This window comes from Anser anser (assembly GCF_964211835.1).
Source record: "Anser anser genome assembly, chromosome: 18".
In the NCBI taxonomy this organism is placed as follows: domain Eukaryota; kingdom Metazoa; phylum Chordata; class Aves; order Anseriformes; family Anatidae; genus Anser; species Anser anser.
In genome coordinates, this window is record NC_139739.1 from 6,275,731 (window position 1) to 6,296,101 (window position 20,371).

Below are 20,371 nucleotides of genomic sequence, written 5' to 3' on the forward strand. Positions count from 1 at the left end.
TTTAATATTGGTTCTGGCAGGTTTTTCATAAGATAGATTCAGCTAGAACTTAGACAGTCAGATGCAAATGACATTTTTCAGTTTCTTTGTAGTTTTAAATAGTTTTACATGAGTGATAATTTTCAAATTCAGTTGCCTGCAATATTGCCTGAACCATTTGCAGAAATCACCAGTAACTGGTCACTCCTCAGTTTAGCCCGGAATATTGCACACAATATGAAATACTGGCCAATATTGACACCTATTGCTTTTCATCTAAGAGCCTGAAAGACGTTAAATGTTAGTGAACTATGATAAAAATTATAAATCATCAAAAAAATTTGCATGTGGTACTAGTGTTTTGAAAATAATACCAATCAATGAAACAGAAAAACAGGAGCAAAAAGTGTGCTAAATGAGGAAGTGCCTAGCACCGTCAGATAACTTCAGTTACTCTGTTGCTCATCCTAGGCTTAGCTCTAACTGGTGTAGTGACTACGTGAGCACTATAATAACTATAATTTAGGGACTGGCGTACAATAAGCAGGCAGTTATGTGCATTTATTTTTCTGACTAGTTTTGGTGGAGAACAGCTCTTGACAGCAGGTGTAGGCTGCCTGGGAACATCAGCTTTTGGCTGCAGGCTATCTTGGGCTGTTTTGTGAAACTACTACTTACCAACAGATTCCAAGCACAAAGGAATAGCTAAGATCTGATAGATCAAGAATGTGAGAAGTTTAAGTAAGATGCGAGGCAAACAGCAATACAAACAATGACTTCCAAGTACATCAAGGTGATTTTAAGAGTTCTTCTAAGAGACCAATATGCATGGTGACAATCAGTGGGATGAGCAAAACAAACGAACAAAAAAACCATTAATTTGGAGAGAATCTTGTGGTTAGAAGAGAAGGGCCCCACAAGTTACCATAAACACAAAATATTGTGTTTATGGTAACTGGAAAAAGTAGCAGAATTCATCAAGCTAACACTCAAAACCAAAAATCATGCATCACTTGTATAATTACCATACACAATAGTTGCTGCACAGAGAGCCCTATCCACCTATGCTTCTGTGATGCCGCTTGAAAGCTTCTACCTATTTCCCATAGCACAGGAGAGAAATTCAAACTCCACAGCAACAGCAACAAAAAGCAATAACAAAAGCAAATGTCAGAATTTGAATTGCAAACTACAGATGAGCCTTGACTGCTAAAACTAAATGCAGATTTGAGCATTAAAGGTTTGAAGTTACTCTGCTAGGGTTAAGGGTTGCTTGTGCTAATCCCTTTAATAAACTTCAGCTTTTTGGAATTTACGCTATGCATTCCAAGTAGACCACGGCTGGAAGGCATTGAGAACCACCACGTAGCTGCTCTCAAAGAAAAGCTCAAGGAATTCAGCGGGGAAGATTTGCTTATTTAGCAGGGAAGATAAACCAAGTTGCTCCTTTTATAATAGAGAATGATCTTTTCCATAGAGTTCTCATGCTGGAGTATAACTTTCTAAAACAGAGACTAATCTCTCCTGAAAATAAAAGATAATTTGGACCGCTTTGGTTGAGGCCTAATTCCTACTCAAATATCTGGATTTAGAGAAATATAATCTTCTGAAAGACACTGAAATTCCCATCAAATTCCCATCAATTTGAAATTCTGGAGTTTCAATTTTGCTGTGTTTCAAATTACACTTTCATGAATGTGGCCTCCAGAAAAATTCATATTATTTCTTATATCAGCAGTTCTATTACTCTGTGTGTCTTGCAACAAGGCAATGCTATCACTTAAAACTGGTTTCAGTCTAGCTGTCCTTATGAAAGAGTAAATCAGAATTGTTCCCCGAAAGCTGAATGAGGTGAAGAATTAAAATGCCCAATCCACAAAACAATGAAAGATAAGAGCAGTTGTTTCCCTCTAAAGATATTGATGCTGAACTATTTCTAGAGATGCATAATCACACCTAAAAGAACTTAAAAGCCACAGAACGTGAAACCAGAAAAGACAACGGACAAAGATGCTCTTTACTGTTATAACTACTGCTGTACTTTCAGGCTACTTTACACTAATAACTGTTATAAAAATCTGTTCATGTGGTAATAAGGTAAAGCACTTTTAAGCCCATGCTAATTTGTAAAACAAACATCAACATCTTACATTAAGAAGCTTAGCTAAACTGCTGTTTTATGTGACTGATTTATTTTTTTTTCCAAAATATACTAGAAGCTTTCTTATTAAGAGTTGAAGGTGAGGGCTGTAGCAACCATAGAACACCACAGAGTATTTTGAACTTTTTATAGTTCACCTTTCAGCATTAGCAGAAGAATATCATAAGATAATTTCTATATATCTGGCACTTTCCAGGCACTTCTGCCTTTGAGATAAGACAATTGTGAAAAGTTGAATTTACAGACTATTGTATGTAAAACATGAAATTGTGAGGGAGGTTAGGCCATTAGAAAATTTTAATGGAGAATATATAACCTAATGGTTTCAATCTAGCTGTCTAGCTGTTCAATCTAGCATGTTAACAACAGCCATTTTTCTGGAAACAGATGTAGGAAGACTGAAACTCAGAGCACTCCACATGTCCTGTATGAGGAGCTTAGTCAACCCTATTTAATCCAGTGCTGTACCAGACCAAGAGCTGTCAACATTCACTTTGTAATGCTGATACTTTAATAATAAAGTCTGTAAACGTCGATGACAAATTTGAGATACGTGCGTTGATTATTTGGCCTTTTTCACATCCAAAATGACTAAAAGTGTCCTTGTATTTCACAATCTGACGCTGCACATAAGTACTTAAATGCTAGCTCTGCAGGATCTACTGTAGAGCAGATCAGAGCCATCACACAGCACAGGCCTGAAAATCACCTCATCTATGGAAAAATCTGGTCTGTGATCAGGAAAATTAGTTTTCTGATAAATATTACCATTTCAGTGTACAGAAGTAAGGGAACAGAATGTTCTGCTGCTTAGATTTCTAAGGGAAAATTATAAATTATTTTATCAGGGCATTCTGTTCTCAAGGAATAATGCCTGAGAGATTAAGAAGCCTCTCTCAAGAATTAGCGTAGATATGTCACCCTGGTCTCCTAAAACTCTGCAGGATTTGCAATAGCTTATTGAGCTTTCTGTTTTATTAAAAAGAAAAAAAAATCTTAGGAGAACTTATGCTTCAAAAGCAAACTCCCATTTTCAACATTAATATATAGAATGAACTTGTACCAATTCTTCTCTAAGTATTGGAGTCATACGCTAAAGTTATTTATGAAATAGAAAGAACAATGCTGTCATTCTTTACACATTGTGTTTTGCCTTGTTGGTAACATCAGCATGGAAACCCTTGAAATATAAAATAGCTGTTTACAATTGTGTTTTTGATCTGTTTCTCTGTGCCACAAGGACAGTATAATAATGCAATCGATCTGCCACTCAAACCAATTATTATTTTGCTCTGCTTTGTTTGCCCATGGGCTACCAAGTGGTTTACTCCCTTGCAGTTAGATAAGTCCTCAGCAGTGCTTTGGGAGTTTTCTGGCATTTCAGTGGAAAAGCAAAGCTGCACAACTCTTGGAGCTCTTCCTCAGGGTTTGTGATACTGTTTATAAACAGGTTACCACCTATCTTTGTATTCCTGGACAAATCCCTTCTAAGGATTTGATCTTGTGTAAGAAGCTCCTGAGGTGCGTACAAAATCCCAGGATCAGCTTTAAAATAGTCACATTTTCTCAAACATATTCTTAGCAAAAGGTTTTAAATTCCATAGAGCAGTAGATACAGAGATTCATCATTTGTCTGTCATTATTACTTGGAGAAAATAAAAAAAAAAAAGATGATCTTTTGTGTAGCTTCTACCACCTTCAAGGTTTTCTGTCAGCCCTGTTTCAGCGTTGCCTGCTGAGAGACTGATAGAAGTAAAACGTTCAGGCTATGCAAAAACGTCAGTTACTAGAAAGTTTCTTCACCCTATAAGATCATAAAGAGAAAGCACATGTTTAACATATTCTCTATCAACAGAAAATCAAATTGCGAGCAAGTGGCATGGTTGGCTCACACAGCAATTAAAAGAGATATTTATTATCTCAAAAGGAAGGGAGATGGAAATCTGGGGGTTCTGCTCAGTAACTGGAGAATTCCTGCATGTTTTAGAATCAAAATTTGACTGATAAGGGCTGCTCTGATTCATTGGAGAATTTTATGCAATTGTATACATTTAGAGAACAAATATCTTGCTACTTCCTATCCAAATATATTCATTACTGATTTATGTCCAGTTGATATTTTGCCAGCACTGTCTTTCAACTTCAATAGCCTTCTTCCTCCATGGCATGAAGCCTCTGACGCATGTTCAAGTAGCAAACAAGGTTTGCTAGGTTTATTCTATCCAGGATATAAAACTCACCATCTTCTAGCTTTTCCTTATAAAATATGATTTTTTTTTCCTCTGATCATTCTAGTGATCCACACCCATACTGATTTCCAAACTAGATTACTTGAAGCTAATGACTATAACTAGCAGATGAGGATGGAGTCATGTAATGTGTCTTGACTGACTCTAGAAGTGTGTCGTGAGACAGGCCATGGCATTTGCCATTGTTTTGCAGTGGTGTACCATAAGTATTGTGATCTAGTACAACACCCAGATTTCCTTTGTGTCATTGCCAAGAGAAGATCCTCCCCTATGACCTGGCTTGCATGATGAGAAAAAGTCTACTAACAGTACAAAAATTAAAAATCCATTTACTAACACATTCATATATGCTAATAAAGCAAACGCACGCTGGTAGAATGTTTTTAGTGTGCATATGCTTCATTTAGTTAAATCACCTAATCCAAGTAAATTACCATGCTTATTAGCACTTGCCGTCAACTAGTTGCAACATATCCCTCTGATATAATTTACTGAGTCTGAAAACTGCTTGCTGTTGTGCGAGGATTGTCTATGACTTTTTTTTTTTATGAATAGTTCTGGAAAGCACATCCAAAGACTTATATCCTTAATAATACTATTGATTTATATTCTTAATAATACTATAAGAAAAAAAAATCTGCCCACTATAAGTCATTCCCATGTTGAAACAACTGGCAAAAAAAGCCAAAATGAACTCCCATAATAACCAAACAAAAAAAGAAAGGGTCTAGGAGTTAAAAGTTACAAAAGAAAGTCTCAAGTCAGAGACTGGGCATTAAAAAGACAAAAACTGTACTATGTAAACACAGAATCACTTTAAATGTGTGCATTAAATGTGTAAGATTTATCCCTTAACAGTCATACAACGTATAAATATTTTGTTTTTAAGGTTACATATTACTCGTTATCAGGCATCAGAGGCAGCTAGTTCTAACAGAAAAATCAATACAACTTTGCCAGTGATTCACATTTATCAGGACATCTTTTTGTAGTAATCTCTTTTTTGATCTGTTTTTTGATGTCCTTTTCTTTCTTCTTGCAATTTAAAAGGAAATTACCTTTTGAACTCTCATACTTGTTTTTGGCCAGAAAAAAAAAGTTTTAAATCTGATACGTTTCTCATTTGGAGGTGCATGTGCGTATGTGGCAGACTTGTCAGTCCAACTACCTCTACACTTTCCAAAAGCAACAAGGAAGAATTTATTATAAACTAATTTATTATTAACTACATATATAAATACATAAACTACCTTCACTGTTATTCACAGATCATTTTTTTATGTTGTCTATTCTAGAATCCAGGAAATGTTCATAATGAGGGAACATTCCATTGTTTTCAAAGCTAAGAAAAATGTGATGTTCAGATAACTAAAATGTAGCATCTACAAAGAGTCAAAGACATTCTTGTGAAACATGCCCAAAAAAATTGAAAGAAAATATTTTTCAGTTGTGCCTGCTTATTGTTTTTATCTTTACTGTTAAATATGTATATAAAAAATCTCCATATTATCACCTCACAAAGCACTATCTACATCCATCAAATTTAGCAAATATTAAAACCTAAATCAGCATGATAATTCGATGTGACACTGACGTAGCTAGTGATCTTGCTTATGTTTCAGTCACAGTCGGTACCATTATGCTGCACATTGTACTCTTATCTGTGTTGTATGTCGTTTTATTAACATGGTCTTCAGTCACTGGATAAGAAATGCCTATAGACATAATATCCAACAAAAGTTTACATTGAATTTACCTGCCTTTTCATCACCTTAGTCATCATCTTACTGTACGATAAAATCAGAACGTAATGAACTAGTAGTACAATAAACCTTTCACTGAATATGAACTCATGCAGATGAAAGAAACATATCCAGTAAAAGCTTAGAAATAGATGTGCTTTGTCTCTCTGGAAGAAAGGCTAGTTCCTCTGCCAAGATGTCATCCTTGTCATTAATTCTCATCCTTGCTTACATAGCATACCGCCCACCTGCCTGTTCAAAGAAGATAGGCAAACACTAGTAGATTTTCAGGCATGCTGAAGTGTTGCTGCACCGTATGGAAGGACACCTCATCCCCTCCAGCATTGTGAGGACAGAGTCAACAGTAACTCAATATTCTTCTGGCCTGACCGAATGGAGATAAACTTTGGCAGCATTAAGGGCCTGAATCAAAATGCAACTGAACTGAGAGGCTGGGGACTAATACCATGGATGTTTCTAATGTCATATTATCAGAAAAACTTCAGGAATTCAGTAGCTTATAAACCCAAAGGTTTCAGAAGTGTTTTTTTTTTTTGTCCATAAGAGAAGAAAAAGGAGAGACAAAGATGTTTGAGCTAGCTCCATAGAAATTCAGCCAAAAATATTATCAGAAAAATAACTGGCCAAATTACTGCAAAACAAGATGAAAGCAAAACTGGATGGGAAATTAGCAAACAATTCTAGGTAGACAAAAAGACTTATAATATACTTTTTGCACCTCTAGTTAGAGTAGCTTCTTTGCTATTTGTGTAGAGAAACAATTTTCAGAGAAAAGAAAAGAATAACAAATTCAAGAAGGAGAAAGAATGCCAATCTACCAAGGACTTCCAAGTAATTATGGGTTAGTATTGTTCAGAAGAGCCCTGCAGTATGGACCGTTCATCTTCTTTTCCTCTACACTACTGAAATGAAATGAAATACAGCTTATTGTTTAAAGCAAGCAAACCTGCAACAGCACAGGAAAGTTGAAATAAGCATTGAGAACGCTGGAGCCAAATAGTATTGTCCTCATTTAAGCGACCTGGAATCATTAACTTCTTAATTTGCAATCTGCCCCATTAAACATGGGGTTTTGTAGGTTCTTTTCTCATCAGCTAGTTCATACACAGGAATTTCTCTGATATAGAAGATCTGTTTGCTATATAAAGAACAGAAGATTAAATTCTTGGTTTTCACTTGGCAATACAGGCTTTTTAATTTGGTGCTTAGATTAATGTGCACACTATATTTAAAGTGTGATTTTACTATAATGATGATTAATGACTGTTTTTTCCATCTGATAATAAAGAGTAGCTGGCATGGTGGTTCTGGACTTTTGCCTTTATAATGCTAAAAATAATTCAATTCTTTCAAGTAAGTTTCAGGACATACAGAGTCACTTTAGAAACGAACATTAAGACATGAAATAGGATGGCTATCAGGTTAACGAAAGTTATTAAAAGGACAGTCTTTTCTTTTTCCAGACTGTGTCAGTTGTCTGATCTAGAAACTGCAGCTTGTTTTCCAACTAATTGTATTGACACAATCAACAGATGACTTGTTAGGTGTGAGATAAGAAACAGACTTGTGGCCAAGATATGTTACTCACTGTCGAGTTATGAAGAGTGGTAGGTCTTATCTCAAGATTTCCCTTTGTCTTGCTACTTCTACATGGCAAAGAAATAACTTTCACTTCCTTGTCTTCAAGAAATTTATATGCACCTTACAGTAAACTCAAAAGAAACCAAGTGTAGATTTTAAATTATTATTTTCTTGTCTGTGTTATTTTTTTTTTAGTTCCATACAGTGGAAGGTTAAGAAAAAAATCCTAAAATCTGATGAGAGTTGAATTAATTTACCCAAATTCCTTTCCTGGATCTTGCTGCATTTTAGATTTAAGTACATTTTCATGATTTCTATAAAGGCTACCAAAAAAATCTTACTCTGTCATATTTACAGACTTGGAATAGCACGTAGGAGGCTTAGCTGTATGGACTAAACAGCTGTTCTTTCAAAAAGTTGGAGGCAACATAATTTGAACAGAAGTTTTTAACTGAACCAAAATTTGGTTTGTGTTGATAAATTAAATAGTTATATTGTTGCTTTTATTCCTCATACACCTATTGCTTGTGTTCCTCTTATTTGCACGAATTTGTGAGCATCACCCAAAACCTAGAGTTTCCAAACTACCACCTTGTACTTCCAACCTACATTTGCTAACTTATCACCTTCCATCTTATAAAGTAAAACGTGGATATAAATCAAAATGAGTCCCTAAATTTCAGAAGTTGATTGTTAGAGCTAGAAATATACATGTCACAGAGCACATGCTTATGAGAATCTAGTAAAAATAGAAGACAACGTAGGAGCATAAAAACTGTCCTCAATATCGAAGGTCAAAGCTTTTGAAACTAAATACTGTGGAGTCACACAGATAGGTAATAGCAAAGTGGTAGACCATGTTACATGGCACTATCCACCTTCTTTCCCCTTTTTAATTAGGTAGAGAAATACTATTTTAAAAACACATAGGATACTTTTCATATATTAAGTTTTCTGAATCTGTAGTGTCTGTGAAAAATTTCACAATCTATTTTCAAAATAATGATTTCATAAGTGGTCTGTTGAATTATTGTCTGATCAAATAAGCTATGCAGAAGACTATCCAACTTCAAATGCAGTCTGTAGCCAAAAAAGGAGCACAGGTCACTCTGCCTTTGGCTGAGTGCTAATATTTTACCATTATTAGCCTATTGTGACAATGTTCACACACTTGTCAGATATATCATCTGTGGATAATTTAATTTGTCATGCTGTCAGTTATTCTTTCTTTGGATTAATTTGCTTGGGAGAGCTATAAAGAAAAGAAAATTATCAAAATCCCCTTATCTTATTCTGAGACTCTTCAAGGGAAAAGATGAATTCTTCATTCTGAAAAGAATTTATATAAAACTCTAGTGCAACTTTTACTTCTGAATTTCACTAGATTCTGAATGCACAGATTTGGGGATCATGGACTCTGACATTTCCCCTGTAGTAACTGATTATGTAATGATAAGAACGCCCTTCTAATACACAAAAGTTTACTGAAATTTTCTTTCAGGTTTGCCTCAATGCAAGGAAATATTTAAGGAAAGAAAGTACAGAAAAGCATCATCCCTACAGAGTGATGAATCACAGAAATGTTAGCACTGAGTACGGTCTGGATATCTGTGGCCCAAGCTCCTACTTGATACAATATTATCGCCAAGACCAGGGAGAGCCGCAGCTTTGCTTAACTGACCCCAGAAAACCTCCTAACTGCAACCTCTTGTAACTCAGGCCTACCTTCCTCAGCAGCAATTTGTGAATATACAGAACTGTAGTTTAGGAACAGTGCCAGCAAATATACTACATATTCTGAAAGTGTTTATGGGTAGTCATAACTCATCAAAAGTGTGAATGTCCTTTTTCTTTTATAGTGGTTGTATTCTCCACTACGCTGTAATGTTCGTAATCTCAAAGGTGTCTTGCATGATTTCCAATATTCTCTCATTAACAAGCAATTGGATTAAACTGCAAAGATAGTTGTCATGGTCCATAAATAATTAAAATTCAGAAGAATTTTAGAGTCATAAGGTACATTTAAGATTACCTTCTGATCTTTTTTCATATTTACACATGAAAATGCATCAAACTACAACACAGCATTGAACAGATCATTCCCTTGTACAAACACAAGAATTCAACAGGGACTTTGTCACATATAAATTACATTTAGTCTGTATTATATACATAAAGCTAGTTGTTTTGTGGTCAACCTGACATTTAAACAAAGCAATTTAGAATAGTTTAATCTTCTGCTTTACAGCAAAAGTAGTAAAATCTGTATTGGTCCCAATCACTATATATATTAAAAAGCATGCTGCAATCAACTATGGCTTTCAGAAGGATGTCATAATTAATGGCTTTCTGCTGGCTGCAATTTTAATCACTCTCATATGCATGAAGTTGGAAATTTCCAACTTCAGTTTCCCAAACTAAAAATTTCCTAGTTTTCTCCTGCAGTGGTACTGTGTTGCACCTCAAACAAAGATGGAAGAAAAATAAAGTCAAATTGGGCTAAGCTTTATAGCTCATGATAGCTATTGTACAGCTACCCTCACAGCAGTAGAGCTTCATTGGCATAAACCAGCTTGATATATTTAGAAAATCTTCAGGGCAGTCTCCAGTAGCCCAAACAACAGCTACACACGCTGCCAGGCAACTCAGCAAACGCTACAAAAGTTTACTTTTAGAATTCCAAAGCATATTTTGTTTTGCATCAAAATCAAATGGAGAAGCTCAGGAAAGGCTGTACACACACACAAAAAAAGGGGTGTGTGAGACAAAAAACTTCAAAACACACTACCCTCCTTCAAACTACAGAGCAGAATCTTATAGTGGAATACATTCCTTTCCTACAGAGCTACTCCCTGTTTGACCCTTACACCCTCCATTTTAAAAGGGAAGCTTTAAATCTTTTAGAGAAGGAAGAGGCATGCTGGAATGGTTAGAAGCTCTCTTGCCCCATTACTGTTTCTTGTACAGGTTATAAGTTCTATATTTGTTATTTCACCATTATGCAATCAAAGGACATAGCACAGAGATGCATATGGACTAACTGCTTGACTATACGCTAGAGACTTTTGAGCCTCCAGGTCTCATTTCTATAATTTTAACTGGACCTCTGATACGACCGGCAGTTTAAGTTCATGAAAGTTTTTTTGCAAAACTTTTATTTAAATTTGAACCAAAGTGGTCTGGATTATAGAAATGCACTTTTGTGCTTAATATAAATCAATATTCATGATTACTCAGACAGCATGGACCCAACATTTCAGAGATGTAATCTTAAAAAAAAAACACACAGGACCCTGACCCTATAGGCCCCAAACTGGAGAAAAGTTGGCATTTATTTCTTACCAACTGATATTCATTACTATTTTAAAAACAATTATGTGTACTAGACCAAAACCGCAACAACTATTTTAACAGGAACCCCACCTGACAGTAACTTTGGCTACCATGTGCAAATGACCACTCCTGGATTTATGAGTATCAGCAGCAGAATATTAGGTTGCATTAGGAGAGTAATCCACTACCTAAAATAAAATTTACGCATAGAAAATCTATTTGTTCAAGAACAAAGGCCACATAGCTGTTATGGATGCCCCCAGAATAATGTTACCTGCTACAAATTAGTTTGTGTGCATAATACACAGAATTCCATTTTTTGCATAGCTGAAGAAAAGATTTATTTCAATCCAGATTTTGAAGGGAACAATATGTACAGAAAGGATTCCCAGCCTGACTGTTCTGGGTCAAGTGTTTGGTATTTGCAGTACTTTAATATGCTTTTGCTAGCATTTCAGTTTCCATGTGTCTGGACTCATACATTTTAATATACTCTAAAGTGATTCATACTGTGCAGTAAACAGGAGAATAGCAGCTCAAGTCAAGAAGTTACATATATATATATACACATATACACATACATATATATTTGGATAAAAGTCTACAGCCCCACAAAAAAGAACTTTGCAATGCCCATCACTATCCATCACAAAGTATATGCAGGGAAACAGAAGTTTTATTTGCATCTTGCCTCTTTGTACTACGTCCTGTAATCTATAATAGTTTATCTGAAAAATTAAAGAAAGGATTAAGCCGCTATTGACCCACTTTTCCTAAGAAAATGAGGTTTAAATTACAGCATCTGCTATCTGTTTCTCATTAAGAGAAATTTTTATTGATAATTGGCTAAATTCAGCTGAATCTGACAGAGAAATAGACATCTCACGCAAAGGATGCTTCCTAAATGTGAAAATCGGTGGCTGGACAGAATTGGTTCCAGCTCCCCATGATCTCCAGGAATGGAAAATCTTCATCATAAACATTTTGTATTAGGAAAAGGATGCAATACACCTGTTTAAGAGCATCAATAAACTGGAAGAAGTTTAATGCAGATTATTTTTGTCTACAAAATCTAGGTTATGTTTCAGAAACTTCAGAATGAGCATGGAAAGAAAGAGCTCCAATAATTCCACCCGCTTCGCTCCCACTGCTCCCCTCCAGCCCGTCCCTCCCCCCCCCCATCATCTGTAGCTGAACCTCCAGTATAGAATACCTATTGAGCCATCCAAATACAATTTATTTGGATTTTACCTTAGAATCATCACCTCATACATAGTTACATTAGGGATCTCCAGGACAGCAATGTAAACCTTTGGAAAAGGGGAGGAAGGTCATCTCCTTAACAGTTTTCTTGCTGCTGTTCTGGTTTTTGAGCATCAGCCATTTGGAGACTCTCAGGGATTTTTAAAGTTGAGGTTAATTCCAAGGAATTGAGCTACTACTCAAGTAACACAGGCACTGAGGCAATTTGTTGTATAGCCGTCAGATTGGTGTATAATATATTAGATAGTTATTTTCTCTTGGTGTGCTAGCCTTGAAGGATATTTAATGAGAAACACAAAGGAAAGAGAGAAGCACAGAACTTTCTTCTCTCTTGTTGAAAATTACAGTAAGCTATTGAAGTGACACAGAAAGATCTGTTAATTTTAATAATTGGCTTTGTAATTCCATTCCTCAGTGGACTGGCTAGGAGAAAAACACAAAGCCGTCAGCAAACCTGCTGCTCATGTCACTGACACACTAAAGAAAAACAGAAACTATCACTGTGAATTCATATTGTGAAAAGAAAATATATTCTTTCCAGTGCCTATTTAGCCATCATCCTTGCAGATACAGCATGAAAAATTTCTACAAGCAAAGAAGTACACTACTGGTACATGGGAGCTTGTTCCTGATAGAAACCTGACTATGCTGCCAATCAAATCCCTTTCTCTGGGAAGGATTTGCTCTACTATGGCTCATCCCTGTGCTCATTAGTAATTGCAATATCTTGACAAATTCTCATCAGAGAGAGGGCTTCTCTTTCATTTTGCAAAATTACCAGTGTTCTTTGGTTTGCTCTACCATCCTGCAAAAAGAAATATATGCACATAACAGTCACTGAGCAGCAGTGATACTACCTTGGATAAACGACACCTCAATTATACTAACAAACATCTCCACTGAGAGAAAGATTTCATATAAAGGAATATGTAAATTACTTTTTATTCATTAGGAGACAAAGGAAGAAAAATGCATGTAGTTAACAGAAAGTACAGCAGTAACTAGCTCTTGCCAATAGCTATCTGTTAAGAACAGCAGGAGAATCATGGTTGTGAAGTCTTCATGTTGGTGCACACATTCCTATGTTTAATGAGCACCTCATTACACATCTGGTTCTCAATATCTTTTTAAAAAGAGAACTTGTATCTGTAATACTTCATATTTTCTGAGAAAAAAGAAACAATAATGCATCTATCATCAAGGTAAAGAAGCTGAAGCTTGTTAATTAAAAACAGGTTATAATTCAGACACCATCAGTTGATAAACAGCAGGAAGTCATTCTGCTCCTACAGGGAAGCACTGACCGTCATAGTGTGCATGACATCTTTGTCTTTAAGAGGTTTGCAGGGTCATGCATGCACCTGCTTTGCTCAAGTATGTGTAATGGGACAGGGCACTGAAATCATGAGACATTCACACCTTGCAGGTTTTCAGGGATCAGTGTTGCAATGCTCTTACGACTATACAGCTGTATAACATGCATGTTGAGACAACTGAAATACTAAATGTATTCAAAGGATTTTGGAGAAAACCATGCAGAAATGGTTCATACCATTAAAACTTATCATTCACAGCTAAACCAGCAAAATGATTAAGGACAATTGTTAATTGTTTAATCAAGCCATTAACAAAACTTGATCCAGAACTAGAAATTACTTTCTACCTGAGCATGTGCAATGCAGATTTGATCCAAATATATTCCTTCATGTATCCTAAGAATTTGATAGTGAACTATAACTTCATTTCCCTCCTTTTCACTCGCACTCCTCAATTTCCACCAGGATCTGACCTCTCCTAAACTAATTTTTTAATCTGAATTTGAAGTTACAGAACCTACCTAATTTAGCACCCAAGCAAGGAAAGTTACTTGATATCTTTAGAAGTGATTCTTGCGTTGCAGTAATAAAACTGTACAAACTTGCCAACAATGGGATTCCTATGAGTAATTATAACATTTTAAAATATTTTATTGTTGGGTGTGGGATTATGACAAAGTAAACTGTGGTTTGTGCTACAACTTCTGTACATTTCTGGTTTCTCTAGGGTACTGGCAGTCTCAAACTTTCTATAACTACATGTTTAAGTTAAATGCTTTTAAAAATCTGAGTGCAATTTGTTAAAAGGTAATTCGTGTCATGTGAAGTGAGTTAGGCACTTAATCCATGACTCTTGGTTGCTGAGCCATCTTTCCATTTCAGCTCTGGCTTTTATTTTTAGCTTATAAGCCTGGCTCAATTCAGTTGAAATGTGTGAAGCAAAACCATTTCACACTCCTGGACAACATAGGCCTTTATGCCTACATTTTCTTGACACTATCAAAACATAAGGCTGTATTTTTGAAGTGTATAGGAACTGCAGAAGCTTAGTGAATAAACAATAGTTTGTTGCTCTCTTTCAAAAAAGAAAGTACCGTTCTTTTATGTACGCTACCAACATCATTTTTAATGACATCAAGTACTAAAAACACTTTAAAGAATGCTTGCTGCCACAGCCACTACTGTTACTCCCTATGGCTATATAATTTTGCAGTAATATACTACAGGAATCACCTTTTGTGCAGGTGGTGAGCTATTGCCGAAACATTGACTGTATATGAGCAGAAAATAACATGTATTACATTGAAGAGAAACTAACTGAAGTTTTTGCAGCTTCCATACACTCAGAATTGACAATAAGAGGCAGAAAGATAAAAAGAGACATAAAGATAAACAGTTTTCCCAAAGTAACTCTTCTACAGGTGCTGACAGTTTTGATGTTTCTTCCAAGCACTAACATTCTTTATTTACTGTTGCATTTCGTTTTATGGATTTTTTTCCATGTTGAGTTCAAGCAGAATAAACAGAAGTTTGAGTTATGGCATGTAACATGGTCAGAAAGGGACTTTATAGAGTTAGATCAATTCTTGTTTCATATCCATCTGGATTCATAAAACACTCATATTGACTTTCTGGTACTATAATCTTTGTGTTTGGTTGCTCGTACTTCACAATCCATTACATGCTAAAGGAAGAGCTTTTTTTTTTTATGTGAAAACTAGAAGTCATGGGACTTCTAGAAGTCATTGTACTTCTGTAATGGTGCTCTTTCTGCATGATTTTTTTTTTCCTGAAACATTTTAAGGAAGTTTTTAATCCATTATTTCTGTTGTGTATACATGTATTAAATAAAACCCTTCAATAAAATACCATAAACCTGTTTTCTCAGTCAGAGAGATCAATGGAAATATATTTCTTTTGTTATTGAGTTAACTGGACAAATATATTTCCAAAGAAAGGATGAAAAAAAGGATGAAGAATTTGGGAAAACTATAGTAGTTAAATGAGGTATGAAGAAAATGAAAGGGTATGAGGAATCCTACCCTACCATTGCTAAAGAGCTCCTAAAAGGTCTCTTACAGTAGTTCAGCATACATATTTTACCTTAAGTGATATAAGAAACAGTTGGTAGAACTGATGTAATATTGTCTTCTGGAGAGAACTGATGAACACATCAACTTGCTATTCTGGTGCAGGAGAACATAATACACCCAGAATGCTTAAGTAGTTTTATGATGTTGAGACAGGCTGTAAGGAAGTGTCTTTAAAGTTTTCTTTATAGTTGTATCTCTTAGATTCTTAAAATAATTTACTAACTGACTTTACCCTCTGTACTTTTCTTAGGAATCTTAAACAATAGTAGCTTGAAATACAGTTTAAAAGAGGCAATTTCTTACTTCTTTTGCTACTTCAGGCAAAAATGAAGCTGCTTGGATTACTTCCAGTCTGGCTCTCAATACGCATGAAGGAAGAAACAATGGTGTCTGCAATTTAATAAAAGTGATTATCTGTAATGAAAAGCTGTGACCCTTCTGTAATTCATCTAAATGAGATCTACACAATAAAAAGGAAAATGCTTCCTTCTTAGCTTTGACATCCTGGCTAAGACCATGATTGTTCTAAGTGAGATGCTGAGATAAACTCAAAAGATATGGGCTGAGGATTCTGAGTACCAGGGTGCAACTTGAATTATGACCTCACTGCTACATAAAACTCAGTATACTTTCCATAGGGAAACTTCTAACTGTGAGGAAAGCTTGTATATAATGTGTCTACCAGTAGAAAAAGACAAAAAAAAACAAAAAAACACACAATCTTGGGAGTTGGGCACATAAATCATGTGGGCATTTAAGATGCTGGAAGTGTTTTTTCATTCCCACAGAAGTATATAGGATTATAACAATCACAGCAATGCAGAATGGATCAAAGTTAAAATTCCAGTTTCTGCGAACCAAAAAAGTTTCCAGTATGGGTCCAAAGAAGTGCATCTTTAAATCATTCTGAAACTCTAACAGTAATCCTCCATGCATACAGTAAATGGAAAAATTTGTAAGAGGCTATGACTGTATTTTGTAGTATCAGGACTCTTTTGGTCCAGAATTATTTACTTAAGAAAACCTGAGTATTATAGAAAGATAGAAAGAAAAATAGCTGAAAAAAATTATAGGTGAGAACCAAAAAATAAATTTCAGAACACCTATTCTGGACATTTTAAATAGAATAGCATTGGTATCATTCAAAAATGACTCTCCTCCTTGAACAACATGCATCAGAGTGATAGTACGCATTTATCCAAAGGTAGCCAGTGTTGCAGATTGCCATTTCATGGCGTTACTGACCTTTGCCTGTTGTGAAACAACTAGTCAGATATGATAATTAAAACATGAAGAGAACCATGACTGAAGAGTGAACTAACATACCCATTTTCTTCATGCAAAATATTCTTTCTTAATCCTTGTGTGTTGTACTAGATTTGACTCAAACATTTCTGAGCCTATCCAATGATTTTCTTTTTTAATTTAGTTATTGTGTAATGACCCTGAAAAGATTCTTAGTTGTTTTAAAATAATTTTTACCTTTATATGAAAATAATTGAAAACTGACTAGAAAATGACACTACTATAATTGGTTCAAAACTATCCTATAGAAGCTAGAGTTTTTTTCCTAGAATATTTAATGCTAAATATTTTTAAATCTTTGTAACAATTTCTACAAAAATACATTACACTTCGCTTAAGTAGTACAGATTACTTCTCTCAAATTATCTGTGTTTTTAACCCTCGTCACAGCTCATTAACTAATGGTGAACAAGAGTCTTTTCTAACTTGATTCACCAGCTCCTGAAGTACACCTAGACAAGGAGAATCCCACCTTCTTTTTTTCCCCCGGCAGAATTAAGCCTCCCCTTTATGCCTTTATCATTTTATGTTTTGCTCAATGTCTCACTAGAGCAGTGAGAATTGCATATTATATTTTCTGTTTGGACCAGTATTAAGATTCATTGCTTTTTAAATCTAACTCCGACTGCTTTCACCTCCAACATATTTGTAACTTTATATTAAATTCACACAACCATAGCAATGAAAATTAAAGGGAAGATGTATTCTTCTACACTAGTACAGCTACTTAGCCTGTCACTAAGTTACGTGAAAGAAACTTTTAAGCAGTTGGCTCAAGAAGTGCTGCACGTGTCAATATTTAAAATGAAAAACAATCAAATGAAAAGAAGAGTTATGAGTTCTTGCTGAACCCAGAAGCCGGAATGATTTGATTTATATTCTACTTCCTTTAGTAGACAATGGATACTTGTGTGCTTAAGAAGTGAACTGAAATATCTAAAATACAAAATGAAATAAACAGTATCCATTGCAAGCCTAGAGCCATATCTATTATTTTCACAGATAGTTTCAATAAGTGACAACCCTCATCTCCTGGGCACTGATTCACAAATCACATAATGCATAAGCCTAGTGCTAGCTTTTAAAAACATGGCTGTTATCCAAGAATCGGTGTACTGCTAGATATACAAATGATATGTGTTTAATAAAACATCACCTACAAGTAAATTAGCTTCGTCAGTATTTGTACATCAATGAAACTATAGAAAGTGAGAAGAAAATTATACTTGCCATATAACTGACTACAAATTTAACACTGAGGAATTAAGGGAAAAGTGTAGGCAAAGTTCTACTCACACAATACTGATGGATGTCTTTGAGGAAGATGGAAAGGGAAGAAAGAAATTCCTTCAGTAGGAAAACCCTAGAAGCAACCATCTCTAAATCTCTTCTTTGTCATTCTTCTTATCAGCGTGCTCACTTAGCAGCTGAGCTGTGCCCCTCAACCACAGTTAGCTCCCAACATTGCCAGCAAAACACAGGATGTAAAAATAGATCATTTCTCCCCAGTTATTTCAAAGTATTATAGGGTATTGAGGATCATAGTAAGAAACCAGAGTGATTTCCCAATAATTGGTAAAGGTTGACTCCATATCCTAAACACTTATAATGTTTAAATCATTGGCAAAATCCAGGATAGTATAAAATTTTGAATCAAGTGTGATAGTGTGAGGGTCTCAAGTGCAACTTGTCCTTTGCATGAGTTCTCTTTGTGCACACTCAACTGTAAAGCATAACAGCTACTTTTTCTGGTTTTGGTGGTTTGTTTTTCTTTTTTTTTTCCCCCTCCTTTGATTATGTCCCATGTCACCCCCCACATCACGTGAATGATGAAAAGAATATCATAACACGAAATAAAGAATATAAAGAATATCATAAAGAATATAAATAAAGAATAAACAAAGAATAAAGATAAAGATAATAAATAAAATAAAGAATAATAAAAATAAAGAATATAAAGAATATCATAACACTAAATGCAGAAATGCAGTTTGGTCTACTGAGTCATGACAAAGCAAATTTGCTAAATGGATAAAAACAGCATCTACACAATAATATTATTTATAATAATGAAGGTGGTAAATAAATGAGCAGTGCAATTTGCTGGTTTCCTCTGTGTGCAATATATGAAGCCATAACTGTTTTGCTAAACTAACTGTGTCCTCCTAGAAAGATTTCCAATATCAATTACAGTGCTGATTGCATTGCTACTAAATAGATTTCCCTGTCATGTTTCTTTGATTATATGTAAATATTTTCTAAATTAGACATGTTTCAAGCTCCATTTAAAGTGTAATACAATTGGATAGACTCAAAATTATGCAAGGTAGAGCAAGATTACATGGACTATCAGAGTAAAATTTATATCTTTCAGTTTGAAATGAAAGGAAAAAAATAATTGGAGATAATATTGTTAAATGACATCAAGATATTTAGTTTTATGCTATGGAAAGTATGCCAGGCTATTAAAAAAGCACAAAGAAAAACTCGACAACTCAGAATTTTAACTTTTAAGTCCCTAAAATCTCAGATGATGTTCCACCAACAAATTCAGAATATAAGAGTCTGATGTAGAACAAGATCTCTTTCCACTAGGTTGGTAAATTAAGCCATTCAGGTGATGAGAACTTCGTATGTAAAATAACGACCTGTGTAGGAATGATGCTTTTCATTACTCACTTTAAAATTCCACCTCCCCCCCCCCCTTTTTTTTTTTTAAATGAAGAGCTCTTACCTTTTGAGCTTAATACATTTTATCATGTTAGAATTCTGCCAGTCATCTTTTTTCTAAGTACTGTAATTCTCCAGAGAAATGCTAGGACAGTAGAGAGTACTGGATCAACTTTAGCAGCTCAAAACTGAGATGCTTTGAGCATACTGAAGAAATTAAGAAGTGTTTGGTTAATGTAAGATTCCTTTCCTCCTATTTCTGTGAAAAAGTGCTTTATATTTTATATTTATATAAATATAGATATATATAGACACACACACACACCCCTCAGAAGTTATTGGTAGGTCACATTTTCTCTTGATGTTACTCAGGATTGTCTGCTATTGTGAGAACTTCTCAGAATATTATTGCTTTCTCAAAATAAGAGTTAGGAAAACTTAATGAATTTACACATACACACTATTTTCTCCTCAAGGGTTTGGAAGGTAAGAATGCACTAAGTTTCCTTAAACTTTTATACCTTCTTAAAAAACTTATACCTCATGCCCTGGAAAAATATAAAGCAGAGTTTTAACGCATTGTAGACTCAAAGCCAGGCATTTTAATGTGCTGAGTAAGCAAAAGACATATCAGGCTTGGGGGAAAACTCTTGACGTT

General features: G+C 35.0%; 1 long non-coding RNA gene across 3 annotated transcripts in view; it reads right to left on the reverse strand.

Annotated features, from left to right (window-relative positions):
- Positions 1-20,371, reverse strand: part of LOC310883418 — a 245,831-nt gene that overhangs the window by 169,456 nt on the left and 56,004 nt on the right. Inside the window, exon 3 of one of the 3 annotated variants that reach the window (XR_014573524.1) lies at positions 3,531-3,944. The exons of the other annotated variants lie outside the window; for them this stretch is intronic. This is a non-coding gene — a long non-coding RNA (uncharacterized lncRNA). Of the gene's footprint in view, positions 1-3,530; positions 3,945-20,371 lie in introns of those variants that run through there. 3 annotated transcript variants of the gene reach the window in all.